This window comes from Elaeis guineensis, chromosome 3 (assembly GCF_000442705.2).
Source record: "Elaeis guineensis isolate ETL-2024a chromosome 3, EG11, whole genome shotgun sequence".
In the NCBI taxonomy this organism is placed as follows: domain Eukaryota; kingdom Viridiplantae; phylum Streptophyta; class Magnoliopsida; order Arecales; family Arecaceae; genus Elaeis; species Elaeis guineensis.
Window position 1 is genome coordinate 88396239 of NC_025995.2, and position 8484 is coordinate 88404722.

Sequence of the window (8484 nt, forward strand, 5' to 3'; positions counted from 1 at the left end):
ATTTTATACCAATAATTAATTAAAAATAATAAATATAAATAAAAAATAGAAGCCAATTCTAATTATTTAATTATAATTATAAAAATTATGTAGTAACATTAAAATAATTAGCAATAAAATCTAATAATATAGAATTAATAGTATAGATAAAATAAAAGTATATATAAATAATATGGATGAAAAGATGTGTCGTAGTTTTGTCAAAAAAAATTAATGAGTAATTTTATTAATACAAAAACCCACCTTTTATATGTTCCATCTATTCTTTCTTACATCCACCTTTAAATTTAGAAGGATGCAAATTGATACGTTAGGATAGATGGACAATCTCTTTTCTTCATCTTTCTAAAATTTTTTGAATCAAATGATAGATGAATGCCATCCAGTCTTCCAACCTCATCTATCCTCTCTCTGACCTCAACCAAATACAGAATAAATAATTTGAAATCAAAAAGGATCGTCATAAAAATTTATAATTTTGGTGTGCCAATAAAATGATGATTAGGCCACATTATGCTCTTTTGAAATATAATATTTTTTATAAAATCAGGAATAGATATTTCTTATAAAATTGATGGCAGCAAGTCAGCAGCTTCCCAAGATCAGCCTCCAACACGTCGCCATCAAGGCAGGAAATCCTGGGTCATTTGTTCTTTCGTTCTCCATTGTAGTCATCAATCAGTCTCTCGACATCCTTCAAAAACAAACCTTCCACAAGGACGCCCTCTTTGGTGAACCTGACAGGAAACTAGTTAATCAAAGCATGAAAGAACAGTGACAGAGAGCTTGCATTAAAGAGCAATATGGATCCTTTAGAGGAAGAGATTTTCTAAAGTTCAAAAGCTATGGACCCATATTTAAAAGAATGCTCAGCTGCTATTAAATGGACACTCAATTGTTGGGTACATACAACAACAGCTCTTTAAAAACTAGCAATAGCAATGGATGTAAGACTGAAGAACAAATCAATGAATGATATAGAAAGATTTACAAATGCAAACCAATATAACCGGACAGAGACTTGGTCATGGTCAAGATTATCATGCATGCAGCATATCAATGGGAATTCCTGGATCACCATAAGGATAGCCCAGTGAAAGAGAACCTTAAGATAGTGGAGGCCAAATAATTTAGGCAAAAGAGGCTTGCCACCTATATGATTTTCTTATTAATATAAAAGGTGCATAAACCAATAATGTGAGCGATCCAATAGGAACAACATTGCTAAAATTTGTCCTAATAATCACACACTCGAAACCTCCTCATTCAGTTAATGCTTATGAGAAATATACAAAGCCATGTAAAACCTCTTGAAGGACCATTCATTAAACAGTTCCCCATGATACATGAATTTCAACATGGTTCTTGTTCCTTATTTTTCTTGTGGTTCAGATAAATGTTCTACTAATCCTTTTTCCAGCCATGGAAACGGAAAACATCAGAATTCAATACACTAAAGAGAAGCAGCAAAACTTTGCTGAAAAGCAAAAAGATAGAAAGGACTAACCATTTTGTCACACTCTTAGTTAGCTGGACTGGTTTATTAGCAGAAATGGACTTCGGGTCTGCACTGGCTACTGTAAGAGTATACATGTCAGAGAACCTTGGCAGCTTAGAAGACACAATCAGCCCAGTGCTATTGAAGGATCCCTGTGGGCGACAAAAACATGGCCAGATTTCAGAAATTACCTAACAAGCAGAAAGCAACCTGGAAATTAAAGGATTAGCTAAAAAGTCAATACGCATTATCAGTGACAATTTAGTTAAGAAGCACCCACATACAAGAACATGGGATTTTGGTTCTTGATCGTCTAACACAACAATCATGTATGCCCACAAGACCCATAAAGATACTCATAAGAAATTAAAAGAATCCTAGCTCGTATTTCCAGGATTACCTGATAATAAATCTTTAAACGAAATTAAAATTAGAAAACCTTGTTATCCTAACAAGTATGCAAGTGCCACAAATATTTTTATGTGCTCATTACCTGATGGGAAAACAAGTATGTTTTACTGTACCACTCAAGGTTGCACAAGCATGCCTTTTGGGGTAATAAAGAGTATGGGGATGCTGGCAGGTTGAAGTACTAACATCGGTGAAGAATAGATTAGATGAGTATAAAGATGGACAGTACAGATCTGACAACCATGAACAAAACAGTAGCACATGAAATATGATTTGTGAAGTTAGGTCAACCATGAATTAGGTGCTTTTGAAACTCAATAAACAAATCGAGCTCATATGCAAAGCAAGAAACACAAGGCAAATAGTCTTGAAGTTAATTTTGGAAATTTTAATCATATAATTTTTATGATCTCTTTTCATATTGGCCACAACAAGCGGCAAACATTATTAATTAAAAAATGTAAAAAAGAAGAGGCATCACAACAGTTTTGTGATTCACATCCCTGTGGTTCTTTTGCCAGATAATTGGTTAAGGTCATGTAGGCTATGAAGGAAACTTGCTGGCAAGCAAGAGAACTGGGAATACACAAAATAAATATCTAATGATGTTTGCTCGGATGGGAGATTGTAATGACGTGATAGCTCTAGAGGTAGGTACTCAAGAGTGTCCCAAGGCAACAGATGCTCAAACAAAGAACACCATACTCTTTCTTTTCCTGACTAGACAAAAGATAACAGCAGCTGAGAACTATGGAACAAAAGAAAAGAACAAACTCGTAAGCAAAACAACATTAGAACAAGCTCAAGGATCCCTAGAAATAATTTTGTGAAGTAATAAGTTCACACATAAGGAAGAATGTGCAGGATTAAGTATTCTAGAGTCCACAATTTTGGAAAAGGATACCGAACAAGGTTGAAATCAAAAGATGGTTGGATAACAGTGACAGAAATTAAAAATATCCTTGCAGTTTGTCCCCCCAAAAAAAGTTGAAATAAGTGATATCAAGTTGAGTAGGAAGGATTTTGACTGATAAGGATATTCTAGAACCAAATTCATTGACTAATATCAACTAAAAAACAAGAAGATACTCCACATGAGATTATTAACTTTGCTAAAATTAATTTTGTTGCTAATCCCAATGTTGTTTCTGTGGTAGCTAATCGATGGCTAGCAAGGGAAGTTGGCAGAGAGCAAATTAAATACATGAACACCAATCCTCAATTGGCAATTCTCAAAGACAAACAATTTACTGATGCCCTTTCCAAAGTTTCTTAGTTAAGGATGTATGTGCTACCATACAATTTCTTTGCCTTAGGGAGTATCCTACAAGAGATCAGTCATAACTTTCCAAGCTGGAAACCAAGAGGTACCATTGCTGAAACTGTTCCAAAACACAGTGCTATTTATTCTTTCAATTTACCAAGAAGATTATTTCAAAAATAGTAGTCTAACACCACACTGCTAGATAATAGAAATGATCAACCTTTGTGGAAAGCAGAAGGGTTTCAGAAAATTAAGGCTTGTTTTGTCATAGATATATACAGCCCTACAAGTCACTAATAGATATTGTATAATTTTAAATTGAAAAGGTTCAGACTCACTGGATTTGGACAAGGTTTTGGATCAAAAAATCCATCAAAACCCCTTACTTCTTCATTATTTATGGTGCTCCAATCAACTTTATCAAATAAAATACAGAGCCCTAGCAAGGATGTCCCATATAACTATTTTTGTCAACTTTAATTATGGTGAATTTTCAATAAAAGTGCAACCAGTTTCCCAAGAGAAATCAAGACAACAAAGAATAAACCAAATAAGAAATCTCGCACAGATAATGTTGCAGTCTTTACAAATGGAGACGAAATATTAATTAGAAATGTTGGAGGGGATCCTAGAGCATTGCAAATTTATCTAGAAATAAAACCTGCAAGGAAAAAAAATCGATAGGTTTTTCCAATATGGGAATAACTGATTTCATAATACAGATTTCCATTTACTTTATCTAATATCTGGATTGAACATCTCAGAAGTTCGTTAAGAATGATAATGATCAGTACCTGTGATTGTGGAAGTCATCTGTTGCTTTCTGGCAGATTCCAACTTCTAAGAATCTTCCCTTGTATCATATGGGGTATTATGATATGAGTGCTTCAAACTGCTTAAAGCTATTTGTATGGCTCTTAAATGAAATTTAAGTCCAGCCTGACCCACATAGTGAATTTGGTTGAGTAAACCAGGTTAACAGTTTAAGGCTTGTTAAAAGAATTGTTAAATTATCAAGCTACTCAAAGTCCCAATGGTTTAAAATCCATTTTTGCAAGTCCTAATCCAATAATTAATATACATACACATATGTGTGTGTGTGTGTGTGTGTGTGTGTGTTTATTTTTCCTTGGAGTTATTGGGAGAGGAGTTAGAGAATGGTATATAGTATATCACATGGGCATACCTATATAGCACAGGTGCATAGACGGGACAAGGAGAGGAACGAGAGACAGAGACTAAGAGAATAGAGAACTGATGAACGAAGGTGTACATGCTAGAATTGCATGCCTTGCAACCTCTAATCATCACGATTCGATGTTTTCAAAGGCGGTTGTAGTGTACTAGCGGTCATGCAACCTCATAGCATTTAGAGAGAATACAAATGCCCGCAAATAAAAAGTTTCTGAGATATCAAAAGTTAGCTTGAGAAAATCTTCTGTACACAATGGGAAAGCCCTAGAATCAAGCTTATATTCTGGACTCTAAGGCCTTTCAGCAATCATTTAGATTTTATTACTTTATTAAATTCTAGAATTTTATTGCTATATCAGAGTCCGGATACTTCAGTATGGAGAGTCACTATTACAGTTCCCTATATGAACACATGCCAGACACTCGTTAAAAGTAAGCAAAGAAATCAAAGTGATGATAAGCAAATTAAAGAAAAGACTTCTATATTTATTTGAGAACTTATTGTACTGTGCACGATATGTTAGCTAGTAAAACTGCATAATCTGCTAAAAGTTATAGGATAAATATCAATTATCCAATTAAAACATACACAACAATTCAAGCAATTCAAGATGCACCACCAAATAATGTGTGGTCAAGGTAAGTTAGGAAGAAACAACTAATCAAGAATTTGTGAACTTATACTAGTAGATAACTAAGGTGTCGGGCGCCCTTCTAATATGCCAACCTGTCCAAAAGAAAGTCCAAACCCTGCTCAGGCTTGACAAGGTAGAGTTTCAGCCATCTCGGCAATCGGGCCCTGTGCAAGGCAACTGAGGGATCACCAAAGTCTAGGTAGCCACATAGGCAACTCAAGTGGCTGCAATTAGAAGTTAGAACAGCCATCATTATTCTAAAGCCTATCCCATTGATATTGTACTTTGTTCATACGACTTTGTTTTCATAAAGGAGAAGAACGCTTAAAAGCCTACCAGTCTATTGCCAACAGACTTGTGTTGGTTGGCATGAATGAAGCTGCATCCCCTATCTTTAGTTTGAATTCAACTAGAAACAAAAGTTCCAGTCAACTAATTGGCTACATATTGCTGCTTGATTCAGCTAGCAGTTATGCTCTCACAGCATCAACTAAATAAGAGGTTACCATTATGGATATTAAACTACAATGTGTTAGCATTTTCTTATACTTAGAATATATACACAATATATCATGACCAGAGGAAAGATAAAGTCTCCGTCAAATATTTTTGGGACAAGCAAATGGCATCCTTTTCATCAATCCCCAAATAGGAAGCAACAACAAAAAAAGAACATGAGCAGATGCTCGAACTGGAAACATAAAAAAGCAATTTGGAGAACATAACTTTTCTTAATTAGTTAGATCAAGATATAAATTGAAAATTTCAAGTCTGAAGGTTAAGGAGATGTTCTGCAGCCCTCTGCCAATCTACCCTAAGGCCATTGGCTGCAATATGACCACCGAACAGCCACAGAACAGGTGTAAGCTAGAGCATGGGAGAGAACGAACAGAGAAGGGAGAGGCTTAGCAGAGTGCAATTTGTTGAATTCTTCTTGTCAAAGTTTTTGCAGAGCCCCAGGTTGCAAGTGCATGCAACTATGGCTGCCGATCATGCAACACAGGAGGCACAATAACCACAAGTTAATACGTACTCCCCCCTCCCCCGCAAATAAGCTACCAACAATTTGTCCATAGCAATTTATTTAGACAGCCATGAATAATATGCTTGCAAGTAAATTATGAGCCAACAAGGTTTTTGCAGAATAATTTATGTGGTCTGTGATCCATGTATAATTCATGAATTTTTCAAAAGATCACCAAATAATGTGACCACGAATTGTTTAGATCATTTACAGTTAACCAATTTTTTCCAAATAAATTCCAGTGAACATATCGCAAGCCTTGTCAACATCAGGACATCCTTACAAAAAAGGTCTTCAACTAAGCATGAATGTTAGTCAGCAGAGCACAGGTAAGGAACTTATTGCAGTAGTCACTGATCGAACTCACACAAATATAAGACCAAGGACCGGAAAAGGTTTGAATAAAGACAGAGAAAGCAGGGATTGAGCAAGGGATAAAATGGATTCCACATTTATAGGGTAGGATTTGCAAAGATTGGTAACAAATAAGGAGATTAGTAAGAGAAGAACATGGTTTGAAGTTTCATCCAATTTCTTGAAATCAGAACATAACAGCTTCAGTGACAAACCATCCGAAGATGTGGTTTGTTGCAGAGTTTCAACCAAATTAATTTGGCCATATAAATTTATCTTCTCCTAAGCCTCATTTGTAAAATGATATTGCTTCAATAAATCCTAAGATCAGCATATATTTTCTATTTCTCATCATAATAATAAGCATAATAATAGCAATAATAATAAAACAACAACAACAACAACAATAAAGAAAAGACTATTGAAAATGGTATCTCTGTCCAAAAAATCAATGAACCACCTTATACTGAACCTATTTTTTCTATGGTTAACAAAGAAATCACTTAACCACACTACACTGCAAATATAAAGTACCTTGGAAATAGCTCAGCCAAAGTAAACAAAATGTGCCCCACGTACCAAGGATTCCTTTATTCACGAATAGAAATGAAGCTTATAACCAACAATGACAATAGAAACTCTCAATCTCATGGAGAAGAACTTAAAAGTACTTGAAAACTAGATACTATCCAACTCATTTATTATCTTTTGGATCATTCTTAATTAGGATTTAATATGCCTCTCAGTGAACATGCCTAACTAGTCATCTTGAAAATTTCACAAGGCATCTTTTAGTCAAATGAAGCATCTTCATTTCCTTGAATTCTCCATTACTAGATATTGACATGCATAAACGGCTGCCATCGAAGAGGAGAGTAATTTGAGAGGGGATGGACAAGTTCAATTAAAGAGAGGAGAAAATCGTGTAATGTACATGAGGAAAGCATGCACAGTTGTGACTAACGAAAGGAAAGAGAATCAGTTGAAATGGGATTTCTGAGTTGGGATTTAGATGTTTCAAATTTTTAAGAGAGAAGTGCTAGAGTTGTTGATTGAGGTTCTAGTTTCTTGAAAGACTAATTTCCAGCTTTTTTATCTCAGGAGAGAGGTATTTTTAACTCTCACCAGATACATGTTTTCCCCTTCTCCTTGCTGGCTTCAGGCTCTGGACATCACATGTGAAGCTGGCTTCAAGCATTTTTCCATCACATATGGTAGAAGATATAGTAGACAAAGTAGAAGCTATTTCTTTATCACAGGTCGCTGTTTAGCATTTCCCAAAAAGATGAGATTTCAATAAATAGATAAAAAGGAAGGTTTACCAGAAGCAACATATGCATTAAAAACTCTAGCATGTCTCTTTTTGTGCAACAAAGCAAGAAGTTCCAAGGCAATTAACTTTTCTATTGAAGACCCAGAAAAGAAAATGTATTCCATCATGAAGGAAATATTGATAGACCCAGAAAAGAAAATGCATTCCATCATGAAGGATATATTGATACTGGCAGCATTTTCCTTTATATCTTAACAAGCTTTTAGATAAAATTGCATTGAAACATGTTGGAATTTTGGAAGACAATGAAACAAAAACAATGTGAAGAGCCAGTACCCCAAAAAGAGGAAATTAAGGCAAATGCTCAGAAAGGAAAGGAAACATGATGTCCGACGAGAGACTTGGTTCACCCTTATAAATTTGTGGTATGTTGAAAGCATCAAAATATTTTGCTAACTTAGGCCCTGGTTTGATGTCAGAAGAATTCTCTATCCATGGACTTCTTTTGATCAATGGGAGATACCCTCTAGAGAAAAAGAGGAAGGGAGGGGATTGAGGGCAGTCCATCAACCCCCTAAATCTAATGAAATTCAGAAATTCCTTTGGGATATAGGAAACCACACTGGAAGTGGATCTCAGCATCCTGAAAATTCAGGAATGGGGATAAGTGAGCTGGCTCACTCCCTCTCTTTTTCCCTAAGTCTCAAAAAAGGGAGCTCCTACCCATCACAAGTTATCCAAGGACAGCAACTTTACTCGTCCAATCAGAGACTTAATGTTCTTAAGATGTTTAAGTCACCAATATCCATAAATCATAGCAGCATGCACTTT

The 8484-nt window shown here is 35.3% G+C and overlaps 1 long non-coding RNA gene across 1 annotated transcript; it reads right to left on the bottom strand.

The window, feature by feature from the left end:
• Positions 1–440: 440 nt before the first annotated feature.
• LOC140856493 (uncharacterized) lies at positions 441–4116 on the bottom strand. The gene is made up of 3 exons (XR_012139746.1): positions 3968–4116; positions 1508–1650; positions 441–737 (listed from the first exon to the last, which is right to left on the bottom strand). It is a non-coding gene; the product is annotated as an uncharacterized lncRNA (long non-coding RNA).
• Positions 4117–8484: the final 4368 nt, after the last annotated feature.